The sequence below is a fragment of the Sander vitreus genome, chromosome 4, assembly GCF_031162955.1.
Source record: "Sander vitreus isolate 19-12246 chromosome 4, sanVit1, whole genome shotgun sequence".
In the NCBI taxonomy this organism is placed as follows: Eukaryota; Metazoa; Chordata; class Actinopteri; order Perciformes; family Percidae; genus Sander; species Sander vitreus.
In genome coordinates, this window is record NC_135858.1 from 31,503,471 (window position 1) to 31,519,251 (window position 15,781).

Consider the following 15,781-nt stretch of genomic DNA (forward strand, 5'->3'; position numbering starts at 1 on the left):
CAACATTCTATCGACATTCTATGTTAGCACTGTGTGGTCCAGACTTATCATTTGTCGATTTCAGTGTCAGCCTGTACATGTGCAGTAGTCTGGGCATGGACAATTTAGTCCCTCTGTCTTCGTAAGGAAGTGCACTCCTCATCAAGTATAGAAGCACACACACACACACACACACACACACACACACACACACACACACACACACACACACACACACACACACACACACACACACACGCACGCACACACACAGGTAGACAGGCTGCAGTGAGGATTCAGCCTTAATAAGCCCTTTCCCGTGGAGCAGAGCTGCAGCGGTCCTGTCAGAAGCCTCTGGCTGAGCCCTCAGAGCCGACCTAACATTTATTTAACCTCCAGCTTGCCGCAGCCCTCTCATCTGCTACAGTACAGGCTCACTGATTCACGACTGCTGTCTGATGGCCTGGTTGTGTGGATTGAAAGCTAAATACTGTACAATATGAGCATTATTACACATGGAAAAAAAATGGTAATGGTCACATTACACTAACACAAATATTACTATGACTGCAACACCATATAAACAAATGGTTAAATCATATATAAATCAGTATGGAGTGGTGGACTTAACATGGTTCTTTTGTGCTTCGATTTCGTTTGACTATATTAGAAAGCCTTTTATTGTGGCGGTGAGCATATTTGGCTGGCTGCCGGCTCCCAGTGGGTGGGTGTGGCTTTTGACTGTGAACAGTGTGCCTGGAGGGATCACTAAATAGCCTCTTTGTATGTCATGAATACGTGATGTCGTGACAAAGGTGAGAGGGGACATCTTTAGTGTGATTTGGATGTCAGCAGGAGGTCTTCAATATTTCAGTTGGAGTATGGAGGAGGAGGGTTCTTTGTTAAGTCATGTAGAGATACACCAATAAAGAAAACTGTCAGGACGCCTCACTGCAAACAGGTCCTGTGATTTTAGTTTCTGTATTAAAATCAGGAAATTACTGTTAAATAGTCTTAGGATTTCTATAACACACCACACACACAAACAGAATGTTTTATGTTCTATCAAAAAAGCATTTTCTGTAACACACAAGTATGGTTTAGGGTAACATGAGAGACACAGACATCAAACACCTGCCAGCATGTTATCAGGTGTAAAATCACAGCTCCACAGATAGAAGTTGGACTGTGTGTACAACTGATTTAAGGAGACACAAATACGACAGAAATGCTAATAACTGTATGTTACTACAGCTTTCACAACTGTTGAATCCAACATGGCTGCACGGAGCAGCCATGTTGGATTTTGAACTCGGCGTACTGCGAGATTGTCCAAGTTCCGAGCTCGGAAATCCGAGGTCAGGGGGCGTGTTTCCGACTTTGAGTACAAATGGAATGCACTATTATACCTCAACTCAGCTTTTATTTCATTGTTTTTGAGAGGAAAGGGATGACGGGGGTTGGATCTTGAACGTCACGGTCATTATGGGAAGGTGAAGATATAGTATATATTGTACACATCTTGAGTTTTTTTTTTTTATAATAATGGTATATTAAAAGTGCAGAGAATAAATAAGATTAAAACAAATAAAAGACATCCTGACAATGAACACATTTACTTTTTTTGTTCAAATAATTTCAGTGCTCAACCACTGTTGCTATTTCACTTAGTCTGGCTCAAGGGATGTACATTGCTGGGATAAAGCCTAACATCCGGTGCAATTTCACAACTTCCGTATCCTTCATGGAATGCCATGGGGCCCAAAAAGACATTTTCCCATAGACGTCTGTAAATCAGTGGATACATACACAGCGCAAAATGACTCATTTTACTATGAGAATGTGATCCATTACACAATCAATCCACATTCAAGTTAGCAGAGTGCGCCTGATCAATGGGCCACAGTGCGGAAGCTGCGTCAATAATCTGGGTAATTTCATACATGGAACTTGTTTTTTGGCTTCAACTCTCATAGGAATGAACGGGGCTCCGCCTCCAACAGTGTATCCAGGTTTTATCATACACCCATGCCGCTTTCAGGGGCTGGGGCGTGGCACCGCCCAGGACGGTTGTGACTGGTTTAAAGAAATACAAACCAGCCAGAGTGTTTTTTCCTCTATCCCAGAATAGATGGGTGGTGTAGCCAGACCTTACTGCAGCGCTAACACAGAGCTGTGGAGAATCTGGAGAGTCTGGCCAGACTACTTTTCACTAAATATGCAATAAGCCCTCTTATGAGCCCTCCTATCTTCTTTCCACCCCATATTTCTCTCTCTTTTTCATTCTTCTTCTCTCTTTATCCTTTATCTACCCTGATCTATTTATGTTACAACTCTTTTACTCTTCACACATTTCTCTTTCTCTCCTCCTTATTCTCTCTGACTTGCTGGTATTTTAAAATTCACAAATCCGATTATGCGTTTTCACAGCTATATTATATTATATTATATATATATATATATATAGTATGTATTTGTGACCCTAAATACCCTCATATTGTCTTAGGAGCAGCTGTGGCTCAGGAGGTAAAGCGGTCAGCACTAATCAGAAGGTTGGTGGTTTGAACACTGGCCCCGCAGTCTGCGTGTTGAGTTGAGTTCTTCTTCTCTGCTTTCTAAGACTAGAAAAGCGCTATATAAATGCAATCTACCGTAATTCCTCAAATAAAAACCGGTAGTCAATTAAAAGCCAGACCTCTGATAGTGGCCGGGAGCGTGGTCAACACGGACAAATAAAGGCCGGCCTTAAATTAAGGCCGGGGAAAAATTAGTGTGGATAATCTCCTAAGTGCCTTTCATATAATATTAAGTAAAAACAAAATTCAAGTTCATCGTAATGTACATTTCTACCAATTTAATTTAACAGATTCAACAATATATTTATGCTTTTTTCCACATTTCTCATGTTTTTCTGGATTAACTCAAAAAGTATTATTTAATCAAAGTATTATTGTCCTACCGGTATTGTAGTCAATGTGGCTGTATATGTAACTCAGCCAATACATGGCAGTAGCTACATTGGATGTAACACGGGTCTCATTTAGTGCTAGCAGAGAATGAAGGGCTCTGGTGCTGGTGACAGACTTTTCAACAACAAAACGAAAAGAGTTTTAAAGTATGCGGAGGAAAACTCGGGTGAAAAAGCTGTGAGACATTTCAACATTGACCCCAGGAGAATCCGATACTGGAAGAAACAGAAGGATGAGCTGACAAGATTAGCCGACAAGAGCAGAGCACAGCATGGCTAGCTGGAGGTGGGAGGAAAAAAGCGGTTCAGCAAAAAGGGGAGGAGGCGTGTTCAGTGCAAACGTTCAAATGTTCAGAAAACAATTCTGCCACAGACCAGGAAAAACCTAGTCTAAAGTCAGTGGCGCGTTATTCAGATGCTATTTTAAGGGCACATGCTTGGAATAGTAATTTAGAGTGTGCACACCGTGCATACACTTTGCTTCTCTCATCTCACGGACCCAGCAGTTCCCATTTTTGCAAACCATACATAAATACAAGGAAAAATATGACCTTGTTTTAAACATTTCCATGAATCATGGATGTGTTCATGACATAAATGAGGAAATAGTAGAGGATTTAAGGAGATGTGATGTTGAACTGGATGTGCCGATGCCACTTAACCCAAATGCCCCAGTGGCAGCACAAGAGAGGAGAGACAGAAGAGCTGCATCGTCTGTAGTGAGGTAATCTCGGTCTAATGTTAGAGTACATTGCAAAAATATCACCATGCATTCATAACCTCGTGAATCAGTGAGAGTGAGCCCAAAACATCGGAAAGTATGTTTTTGTGACATTTCTTTATTTACATTTTGTCAAAAAGAATAATCAAGAGCAAACGTCGGTCTCCTTGGCTATAAACCGCTCCTGGCGTGCGCCCGTGGATGTATTAAGAGCGTGTGCCTAGCAAGCCGCCATTATAATAGCAATCCGCCATGGAACAAGCGTGCCTGCTTTTAAAGGGAATGTGAGCTAATGCTCTGATTGGTTTATTGCACGTTACGCCCAAACCACACCTATCAGTAATGTAGCTACTTCAGAATAACCCATTTTAGATTTGCGTCGGGCGCAAAAGTCATTTATCCCGCTGGTATAATAGCAACAGCACCCGAAATCCGCCCACAAAGCTACTTGTGTTTGGCGTTTGATACTTGTGTTTCAGATCGTTAAAATAGGGCCTTTTTGTTTTTCATTTAAAACAGATTATTTAAAACAATTATACTTATCAAACAGATGGAATTAGAAATAAAGGCTTGCCTCTAACAAAAGCCTGCTTCAAATAAAAGCCTGGTACCTTCTGCAGTTCAAGTAAATAAAGGGCCTGGTTTTTATTTGAGGAATTACGGTATTTGCCATTTTTATTATTGATTCAGTGGTATCAACTACTAATACAACTGTAATACATGCCCCTATATGTGTTTCTTTCTCCTTCACCTCTCCTCTTCCTCTCTTCTCTAACACCACATCTATTCTCTCTCTTATCTGCTGATGTGTTGCTGTCTACATCTTTAACCTCTTTCCCTGTCGTCTCTCCTGCCCCAGCCTCCCCCTCTGTCTGCCCCCATCGTGTCTTTGTGGGTATGATGGGTAGAAACTGACAGGGGGTAACAAACTGATTGGGGTCCCCCCGCCTCTTGTATTTCCTGTTCAGACAGCATGAGCTGCAGAGGATTTGGATGGCTTGACATGATGTGGTCTTGTTGTCTGCTCTGCTATTTTTTTCTTGTGTGTTTTTGTGTGTAAATACTCAGAAACATAGAGACCAATTGTGGATATGGTCACCTGTAGACGGAGTTCATGGCTGATATTGATCTTTTATTAAAAACTGTGCAGTTTGCCTGATTTAATATTGATCATCCCAGTGATAATTATATTGTTGGCTCATTTCCTGTCCTTTAATGCCTCACACCACTGTGGTGTGGTTTGTAATCTGCAATTATGAAGGAGGCTATTTTGACTTGTCTTAGAAAGATATAAAGAAGAGATATATGACTCATAATAATTATAGCAGTGGGTATAATAGAATGACATTATGAATAGTGGCAATTATAATAACACTGAAGATCAAATAACTAGAACTAAGACTAATAATATTAGTAGTAGCAGTGGGTGTCGAGCAGGACCACAGCAGCAGCTGCAACCACGATCCAGGTGCCACCACAATCCAAGCAAATCTGCAAGGCGCGAAAGCACAAGGACTCAGAGTAAGAAGCTGAAATAGGGCTTAAGTTAGTAACATGCATCAATGGGACATGATCACACACGGATGGAGAAAGAGAGGAGGAGCTCAGTGTGTCATAGGAAGTCCCCCGGCAGTCTAAACCTATAGCCACATAACTAACAACTGGTTCAAGGCAAACCTGAGACAGCATACAAAGGGTTGTTAGAGAATCCGATGTCCATGAAGAGAAGCAGAGCTGAGGAGGGGTTTGGTGTTTGTAGCAATACACCCTCCTCGCCGGCTTTCTTGAACACTCCTGCTTTTGTCATTTGACATCCTTTGACAAATTAGTGATTTTTAAGCTTTGGTTAATGATTCCTTCTTGCAAGCAGTTGATAGCCCAAAATGAAATTTCAATATTATATTTTAAACATACTGTAGTTATTGCTACAGCAGCATCAGTATTAATACTGCTGGGTTTCATAGTTTCCATTTTCCATTTTTCACTTTTCCACACTGACAGAAATCAATTTCTGTTAAAGACACTGAATATCTGGCGTGTTTTGTTTTTTGTCACCAAGATATTTTAATTAAAAGCACAAAATATCAGCTTCAGTCCGTGTATTCTACCAGTCAATCAATTTTGCGTCCTGCCCTCTCTCCCTTTTGCAGCATCCCTCCTCTGCTGTTTGTTGCTTGACCCTCTCTTTAATTCTTATCTTTCTCTTTGTCCATCTCTGTCTTGCATTAATGCTCTTTTCTTTCCTGTCCAAACCAGTGAACCTGCTCATTCTCCACTGCATCCCCACTTTGTCTCCTCTCCTTTCCATTTGCTCTTCTTTCCCTTTCAATTTAAAGTAGGTCATTCTGCAACATCAAGCTACAGCTCCTTCCAAGCATGACATCCACATATAAACATGTATCGCTTGGCAACCACGCGTTCACTCTGCACCTCCCCTCATCCTCTATCCACATTTCCTCCATCTTACCTTCCCTGGAGGTTGTGCTTGGTGCAGAGGGCTGGGTTTGCAATCGGACACCGCTGTGTTTTGTCCCTGCTCTGCTTCTATAGAGGGGCTGAGGGTTAACTGAGCAGTGTTTAGTCAAGGAAAAGGGGGTTCCTTTCACACATGCATACATAATTTGTCTATAAATGTCTATAGATGTTCATTGGAAGGGGACCGTCTTCAACGCTGAATCTAATCTACATTCTGAAGGGAAATAAAGTACAGTATGTGTCGTAGAGGTGAGATGTAGAAAGTTTGATTTGTAATGTAATTCAATGGCTTATATTAATCATTTGTGCCGAATTACAATATCTTTAACATTGTCATGCCAAGGTCCACTTACTTGCTGTTTCATGAGCTTTCAAATGCATCCCACAGTTTTCCTCGGCATATGGAGTTTGATGGAGAGCTCTCAAAAGCTCTTAAGGTCTTATTTAATGAATGGAGTTCAAATAATGATTTTAAGATGCTGTTGAGCACCTCAACAAAAAAAGATGAGATAACCCTGAGTAAAGATTTGTTTTTCTTTTGGTCAAGCATAGATTTATGGGACAGTAAAGACCTTTCTTGAACCCAGGAATGACTTTGGTCATACTGTAATACTATAAAACTATTAATGCTAATAAGTCAGTGTAAGTTCTATTTTGTATTTGCTGAGTAATAAAATCCTTGGATTTGATCAGTATTATCATAAAACTGGAGACCAGCGTGTTGAACAGTGAACAGCAGCACTTTAGTTGCCAGAGTTCATGTTTGCTTATTGTGTGTCTTCTGGATTTAATTTGCCCTCACTAACAGAGCTGTTCAGCAGCCAGCTCTCATATCTCAGATTTCAGAGCCCCTTATCAGCACATAAATGCATCACAAGTCAAAGTTAACACTTTCAACTGCATCACCACACAAGATAATGATGTTATCACACAATCACAACATATATTCAATGTGATGGACTACCCATCGTTAGCAAGTCTGAAGTTTCTGCATGATGGTTTTCATAAATGAAAAAAAAAAGTGAATGGCTGTCAGTAAGGTAGAAGAAACAATCTGCAGGACTGCTGTAGAAAATGTTGGATAATAAAGAATTATAGAATAAGTAATTTTTAGGGATAAAACATAAAAAACAAAGCAGCACAACAACTAAAACTATCTGGTGACAGAACCCAAAGCTTAAATATTTCTTAGTTATAGGACGACCATCTGTAATGACGCAAATAGTAGTGAACAAACTTAGAAACCATATACTCATATTTCTGTGCTGTACTAAATAATAAGTCTGGATTCAGAAATACTACTTACAGTATGTTCTGACACACAAACATGATCCTAACACCTCCTACACAGCTCCTGAGAGTGGTTGTCATGTCTACCCCTTTAAAGACCATCTATACTAAGGAAATTATGTCATTTAGACATTTCCCTCACAACCTTGTTAGCATGTGACCCGTGACCTTCCAGTATGTGCATCAGCTATTCATCACATCGCCATGACCTGCCAGTGAATGTGTGTGTGTGTGTGTGTGTGTGTGTGTGTGTGTGTGTGTGTGTGTGTGTGTGTGTGTGTGTGTGTGTGTGTGTGTGTGTGGTTGTGGCACAGTAATGGACTAGGTTCAAAGGCCATAGCTGGAGGTTGAAAAAGAGGTTGGGGATGTATGGGGGTGGCAGTAATGTGCATGTATGGATGTGTACATAACACAGACACTCGCATACACACACACGCACGCACGGATGCACACGGACGCACGCACACCTCTGGGACAGTCATTAGTGAATTGGTGAGTGCTAGACCTGTTATAGATCAGGGAATTGCAGGTGATAGACTGGACATCAAAGTGCCCTTACACTCTCTCTCTCTCTCTCTCTCTCTCTCTCACACACACACACACACACACACACACACACACACACACACACACACACACACACACACACACACACACACACACACACACACACACTCCTCATTGTCCCATGAGGCTGTTGAAAGTGGCTCAGTTTGTTGGATGGAGTTTCTTTTTTCACTTCACACATAGATTGCAGTCTTATATTTACAGTCTGTGTGGAAACACACTAGTTCTGGGTAAGACAGCAACATGGGGAGTGCTTCTTTAACACTCAAGGCTTACAGTAAGGCATTCTCAAAATGTTAATGGTTGTATAATATAGTATACAGAAAATGCCTAAAAAATACACAAAATATTGAAAAGCAGAAAATATTCTAAAAAGGAACATTTGAAAAGAATGTCAATATTTCACTTGCAATGAATGTATACAGTAGTACTGTGGTATGACAATCTGTGAGACTATTTGACAGAAATCCCATCTATTGAAATCTGAGGATATATTTACAAAGCATGACTAATGTACATATTCACATGAAGACCACTTGTTGCTTTCAGCTTCTAGATTCACTGTAAGTTGAGACTCATTGTTTTACAATCAAAGCTCTCATTTTGACAGTTGTGTCTACTGTTAATCTTCCAAATGAGACTTAACTACTTGATCTTAAATGAGTGATAATGGAATGAGCCTAAGAATGTACAGTGAATTAAATCAGCTGTTTTCTTAGCATTTCAGGACTAATTACATTTGATTAATAACCTTTCTTTGCTCCATGCTAACATTAGTGCATAGCCATTATTGAGTGATAGCTGTGCTGCTGCTCTCTGATGACCATGCAGCCAGGAGGTATCCTGCTGATCAAGCTGATTGGAGTGGTCTAGATAGAGCTGGTCAACTGGCCAAAACCATCAAAACACTTCATAGATAAGATGATAGGCAGGTCAACTGCTACAAGTATAAATTGTACAAAAGTTAAAGTAGGCTACCTCCAAATGGTTGCTAGGTTCAGTACTAAAGTACTAGACTTACTTTCCACTTCTGGTATCAACATTGCAACAAGCCATATGCAATCTCATTAGTGAGACTACAATGTATGAAACCAAAAGGATGCTAGTTGGAAATTTAGGAGAAAATTAATTAATCTACAAACACTGGTTTTAGGACATTCAAGCCGAAGTCATGATTGGCATGTAGCACTATTTTCAGCCATGACATGATCGCCATGATTTGAATATGAATGGTAACATTTACACTCAACTACACAGGCCACACTGTTTGATTGGATTGTGTTTTTAACTATAACCACTGCATGCCCTATCCAGTCCTTCCTGTAACTAACCCATAGTCACCTCACAGTCAACCCTCGCTTTAAAGAAGTGAGCCAAAACATAATTTTTTGTTGGAATTGTGCTGCTGCGGTGGTCAGGTCAGTTTGTCTTCAAACAGAATGTCGTTGAGGTGAAGTTGGGTCAGATTCAGACCTCCAGGCGTGTTCCCGAGCCAGCTACGACAGTGCTGCTGCAACACAAGCTGACGAAGCGGAGAGTGTCTGCTGTGTTTGTCAGTAGTGTTACACAGCACTGCAGCCCTACTCACATACACAGTCTCCTCAAGTAGGGCATACTACTGCTGTGCCCTTTGGCAACACACTTAACCTAGTTAAACATTTCTCCCCCCAGATGTTCAATATGTGCCATACTGTAGTTAGAGGGAGTGTACTGCTTAAACACATCTTGGATGAACTCCCAAGTCATCAGGTAGAGTTAAGGATGATGTAACAGCTTATACATATTGATATTTGTAAAGTTTAATCACTCTAAATATACTTTTTATAATGCAGCTGAGTGCATTGATACGTAGATGCATTTACATTCATACACTATAACGAATTTAATCGCAGAATTAAGTCGTTTTCAAACAAACAAATCTACATGAAAGCAGTGGCATATTACATAAAGTATTCATTACATGAGGTTACTAAGATAGACCCCAAATAGCCTTAAGTAGATCCATGCAGAAAGCATTATGTTTTTAGTAGGTTGCTGAGAAATGTACTATCCAAATGAGACAGAAGCTCAGCAGCACCGCTGGCCTGCATGATGACAACTGAAACAACTGGCACAGGTTGTGACCCACTTAGTGAAATAACTTAATAAAGGACACTATTTTTCAAAGTGTGTTTACCAAATGAATACGTAGGTTTTACATCCAGTGGCTGTGCAGTGTTGGGGACTGAAATTTGCTGTTATCTGTTTATTTTCACAACAACCTTATATTTTGCTTTAATGGCATGAAGCAAAGAGATGCATGTTAAATGCCATGTCTAAATGAAAATAGCTGATAAGCTGAGATCAGTAGATTCAGTGTTTAACAAACCTGCACTTATCAACCATTTATTCAGAAAAAAAATATTTTTGGTGTTTTAAAACTCAACTATGTTGAATGTTAAACTATCATCAGTGAGCTGGAAGGACAGTTAGAGATTTGAGGGTGCTATTGGGTGCTGTATGAAATCAGGTAGCTTTCAAGGCACTCTCCATTCATTTTCCACATCAAAGTATGTTTACAGGTATCAGGGAGTACTGCTGCTCCTCCAGAGGAAGATGTGCAAAGTATGATAAGTAACCTCAACTTGAGTCGGTTGGGGTAAAGACGTTTGGAAATCTGTGGGGGTGAAGTTAAAAAGAAGTGATCTTAGCAGACCTCGCCCGCTGCACATCTCATCTGCAGGCTACATTAGCCGCTAACAGCATAACACACCTACAGTACAACTACGACTGTCCTGTCAACAGTCAGCAGTGTGTGGGTAAAGCAGCAGTTGTGTATAAAAAAAAGTGTAGTTTGCACAGTAACGTATGGTTTCATTGTATCGACTGAAACATTGTTGTCATTGGAGCACAAATTGTATTGGAGATACAGTGTATTTGTGTATGTTTTATATTTTCATAGAGGCTTTTCCACAGACCTCCAGGCAGACTGTGTGTTAGTGTATGTTTCTGTGTATGTGTGAGTGTCTGCAGCAGCAGCAACACAGACAAGAGGGACAAAAAGAAAGAGGGAAAGAGCATCCTGTGATCCTAAGGGCAGCGGCTGGCGTACAGACGAGCTCTTTGAAAGCACAAACACATAGTTGAAGAAACAACGCTGCTGCAGACAGTCCTGAGGCATGTGTGTTTTTGTGTGTGCTGCATTTTCTGCTTCTTTCTGCAACCAGACTTACACAGATTAATGAGCAGTCAGCTCATCTGACTGGAGTCTTCACTTTAAACTTAAACTGTCGCTCTTTGCACACTGAACTTGAGTGTTTCCACAGGTGGCTTTTTTCAACTGCAACTCCGCTGTCTGGGTCACTAACAGCTGATACAAAGCGGAATTGTCTCACCACAACATGATGCCGACGGCGTACACGTTTTGCAGACAATTTGTTGTTGGTGTTGATACGTTTCTGTCAGTTTCTATCTGGCCTATCAAAAACTAGTTGGTACATTTTCTACTCCAGTCACACACTTTGCCGCTTAAAAGGTTGCGTTTAGTTTGTAGTTTAAATAATGTAATGTATGACTAGCAACAGGCTAGTTGTCATTGCTCCAATGCTAACGTTACTACAATGCTTATACTAATAAAACAAATATATATATATAAAAAACTCACCAGGAATACCAACTGACTCGGCGACCCTTTGTCAAGCTAGCTGTTAACATCCATGTAGTATCATACAGTAAGCTATAGGAAAACCACAATCTTTTAATTTGGCTACGGCTCTGCAAAAGTTGACTCGGAGTCGACTTTTGGAGAGAGACATAGCCTGTCAGGGGGTCCAGTCAGAGTGACCACAGATATTACTTGTTTATAATAATATAATAGCTGACATTGCTTCCATATCTGTTGAATTCTGGTGTTTCTGTTTTATAAAGGAACTGTACGTTGTCATTTGTTTGCTCAAGATGATTAAAGAGTTTGTAATAATGTTTATTTGTTGTCTTTGTGTCTCATCAGGTCTGTTGAGTGGTCTGGACAGAGTGGGTGGACAGCGTGGACAACGTAAGTCAGTGTTTCTGTTTCTGTCAGTGCTGCATCTTAGAATTCACAAGAATAGACGTGTAGATGGCTACCGCCTAAGTGAGAGAAAAGAAGCCCGATCTCTCATTTATTAAAAGGGTTTTGTATTTGTGCAAGTGTGTGTGTGTGTGTGTATATTTTTATGTATATACAGTAAGCAAAGGAGGGGGGGACAGGAATCTTAGAAACGATTACAAAAGTCAACAATTACAAATCCATCTGCTACTTCAGCACCACGGACAGCATCATGGATTTATGATACTCAGTTAGGCAACTGATATATTAGACTGAAGTCCTTTATCAAACCGTATGAATGTGTGTCTCAGGCCAGGTTAGGAAATTAACTAACAATGTAAAGATCAACAAGCCACTGACACATATGTTCAAATTTGATTCATTTAATGAATGAAATCAAATCATGATTATTTTTTGTCTTAAATCCACCAGCCATTTTCATATTATACCAACATTTGCAGCATCCTGAGCCTTTTTGGTAAGGTTACTAGGAAATCTCAGCCCAGAGTAGTTTTATTCTCCCCGAAACAAGTTTCCTTTTTATTTTTAAAGAACTATACAAAATAAAAAGCAACTTCATTGCAACAAACATACAAAAGATATCGCAACTTTTATTGCAATTTTTTACCAACGCTCCCGCAAAATCAGGAATTTTGGGCCGCAACAATCTCAAAAAAAGGCTGCGAAGTCCTGGAGGGACTGTTTAGAGCCATGGTCAGGGCGATTCAAACTGGATATAATGAACTGAAATGACATTTGGTTGTGTTGGTCATCACTGAATTGCAGTTTCTGGAAAAAAAATGTATTACTACAAAACACTGAAGTTGTGACAATAGACTGAAGCAATATAAGTGATATACAATTTAACAAGGCCAAAACTAAAAAATAAAGGAATACATCTCCCCAAAAAGTGTGACTTTGAGTTCGTGAAAAGCGCTATATGAATTCAATTTATTATTATATTATTATTATATGTCAGACTGCTGTCACAGGACTGCTGGAAACCGGGGCATTTAAAAAAGGTAGGAAGACACTCCCCAGGCCAAACCTACAACTCCAGCCAGTCACAGAGAGGCACCTATAGGTTGAGGACAAAGATCTTCACAGGACAGAGCACACACTGTCAAACAAAATGCAGACAAAACTAGATGCATGCAAAAATACAGCCAGGGCCAAAGTAGACTCACAGATCAAGGTTTTCTCTGTGTTTTTATTTTGATATAGTGTATCCAGGTTTCCCTGTAAATGGCTGTGATTTCAGCGGGGGAGGGGCACCAACTAACAGGAAACAGCATGAACACTGGCGCCACTGTATATGCCTATTACCTTCCTGCGGTTGCTTTTGTAGCAGTTTGTGATTTACTTTGACTGCTGGCTTGCTTGTACATACAGTATTTATTTATGTGTGTGCAGTAGCCATGAGAGCACTGTGGTGCTGAGGGTAATTGTGTGTGATGGGTGGAGGGCTATTTTGGGGGTGTTTGTAGCACAGAATTGGTGATGCTGTGTTGGGGGTCAGCGAAATGGTTGAGGAGGCGGATAATGGGTTAATGCCTCCAGCTTTGCCACTGTCTCAGAGAGATAAAAATGGAGACATATACAGGATTTGTGTTTAGAACAAGATGACTAAGAGGGAAAGATGGTCCACCCGGATTTCCTTCTTAGCTGCCTACCTTTCCATCACGCTAACTTAGAGTAGCATAGAGCTGTTTTTCCTACATTCACTGCACATAATATATGCAGTGAATATATAATGTACTAGCGGGATTAAATGTAATGTAAGTCACAATAAGAAGTGGAGAAAAGTATAGACGTATTGTAAATAGTGTTGTCACTAATACAAAAATTATGACTTCCATACACTACCCGCCAAAATATCTGGATACCAATACTGAAACGATACGACGTCAGAAACCTTAAACATCAGGAAAAGTAATGGAATAATAGATGACAAAACATTGAAATTAAAATGTATTATATTAAAATATTTACATGGTATGCAGTAATCTGATGTCCCCTATACTTGATTTTATATGATTTATTTGATAGTTAACTTCATATTTGCACCCGGTTATCACTAAATAACACTTTACTGCTTAACAGTAAAGTATTATTTTAGGGATACGTGAGGGTCCTGTACTCTAGGAGTAGTCACACATCGTCTGCGTGAAGACAATGTCTGTATAATGTTGATGTTTGAAGTTTGTTGTATTGCAGCTGCTAGCAGTTCGGAAATCTGTGATTATTATATGTGCGTAGTGCTCTTATCCAATAAATAAGTTTCCAAATAGAAATTTCAGAATGACTGCTTTGTTGTTTTTTCTGCATTATGTGGAAAAATTGAGGCATTTTTGGAGAGTTGAAAACTGCATTTAGGACATAAAAGTAGGAAAGCCAAAGCTTCAGTTAATACAAAGCAGAACAACATAAACACAAGCATTCATGCATGAAAAGATACAGACCTGCTCTGTTTGCAGGCATGGGCATTCAAATTCACTCTGTGTACTCTACACACACAATTACTCACAAAATCATGAGTATGAAATGAGGGATTTTCCAGGTTTGGGACATGTTTAACTCACTAAAATGCACACTCAAAATCAACATGAATACAGTGTAATTTCACTTCCTCAGCCTTCCCCAGTGTGTTTGTGCCAAGAGCACCATTAGCACTCCGCATCATCCAAAATAATTGATACAAAGGAATAGTGGCAGTTGGTACAAGGACTGTGTAAGTGTTTTTGTGTACTGGGTAAACAATTGCACATACTGTAGCTTAAGGAAAAGATCACAATAATAGTCCAAAAAACAATAAAAGACATTTCAATATGTACTGTAGCGTCTGCAATATGTCAGCTACTGTAAAAGAGCAGATTCTTTTTGGTCAAATCTCTAACCCAATGTTCTGAATGTTTAATTACTTCTCTGAAACCAGGAAAAGTACTGAAAATGAAAACATTCAACAGCTGATTGGGCGTTGTAGCTGTAATAATCATGCTTGGCTTCACAGTTCATTTGATGGTTTGGAACTGTTAGAGCTCTTGCATATTAAGTTCCTTCTCTTAAAAAATATAAAACGTGAGGGCTATCATAAGAAAATGAGAAGAGTGGGAAATGTAATTTACTGCTTTTATGTCTTCTCTCATCTAAATTAATGGAAGGGATAACTTTTAAAGAACTGTTTTCTTAAATGTCTCATTCAGCAAATGAATGCAGTTTCTGGAAGTAGGTTAACAGTTTTTTTTTTGCTCTGAGTCATGATTTGCACTTTGAGTGTGCTTCTGGCAAAACTCATAGAAGGTCACTGAGCAGTGCTTACTGATACAAAATATACTGTATTTACATAGTACAAATTAACTTGTGAATTTTAGAAATCGCCTGCAACAGACCAAACTGTTTCTGTTAGAGCCTGTAGCACAAGACGCAGAAGGGGAAGACCAGACAAAATTTCTATGAGGCACCCTTTGATGTAATGTATTCAGTGTGTGTTTGTGTGCATGATGATAATGTGTGCCTGAGGTTGTGGACCTCAGGCTAAACTAAGGTAATTCTGACCTGGTTGTAATGTGAAAAAAACTACAATCGAGTGTACTGCAGCACTGTGAGAGAAGCTAGCCAATCCGATCCTGCCAGTTCGGTGCAGCACTGTTGCATGAATGTTTGTGCCCCCCAGTCTACCTGGGAAACCTTTGCCCTACACACTGAGCCTCCATTT

General features: G+C 39.9%; 1 protein-coding gene across 2 annotated transcripts in view; it reads left to right on the forward strand.

The window, feature by feature from the left end:
* The window catches only part of nfasca (neurofascin homolog (chicken) a), a 125,637-nt gene that overhangs the window by 16,541 nt on the left and 93,315 nt on the right, over positions 1–15,781 (forward strand). For both annotated transcript variants that reach the window (XM_078249341.1, XM_078249342.1), the window contains exon 2: positions 11,989–12,033. The gene's annotated coding sequence lies outside the window, so the exon portion shown is untranslated. The remainder of the gene's footprint in view (positions 1–11,988; positions 12,034–15,781) is intronic.